This window comes from Arachis duranensis, chromosome 3 (genome assembly GCF_000817695.3).
Source record: "Arachis duranensis cultivar V14167 chromosome 3, aradu.V14167.gnm2.J7QH, whole genome shotgun sequence".
Lineage (NCBI taxonomy): Eukaryota > Viridiplantae > Streptophyta > Magnoliopsida > Fabales > Fabaceae > Arachis > Arachis duranensis.
The window spans coordinates 26,916,360-26,917,092 of NC_029774.3; positions in this window are offsets into that span (position 1 = coordinate 26,916,360).

Sequence of the window (733 nt, forward strand, 5' to 3'; positions counted from 1 at the left end):
GAAAAAAATTTAATATAATTAAAATTTTTTACCTGAAGAGTCTTCATACGGATAAAATGTTGTGAAATTAATATGAATTATAAATAAAAATAGAACTAGAGAATTATAAGAGAGTAAGAGAACTTTGTTATTAATATAACATAATATATTTACACTAATATTACGTGCATTATTTTTCTCAAAGGAATCAAAAGATTATTTGAGATAAGTAACTCTCTGAGTTCTCTTCCATGTATTTTTTTTTTGGTGTGTTAAAACTTTTTTTTTAGAATTTATTTATAGATGAAACATTTAAATTAAATAATATATAATAAGATATTATTCACCTAACTCACTAATTAGTAGAAACAGATGATAAAAATTCATATTTCATTAATTGATAATGTTCTCTACTCCATTATGTATGATAATATTTCATAATACATTATGTACGATAATGTTTCATACTCCGTTATATATGATAAAGCTTCATAATATGACATCCACAATTATAATCATTTTATAACAAATTTTAATTTGTTCAAATTATTAGTTTTTTAGTCAGAAAAAGCTCATTTTTCACTATTCAATAACTAAATACATAAACTTGGTATAATACACAAAATCAAATAATACATAAAATTTAGGTGCGTTTAATTTGAGCTTTTATTTTTTATTTTTAATATTTTTATTTTTAAAATTTTATAAAAGAAAATAAGAGATAAAAATAGAAAAAATAAAATATGTTTTTAAT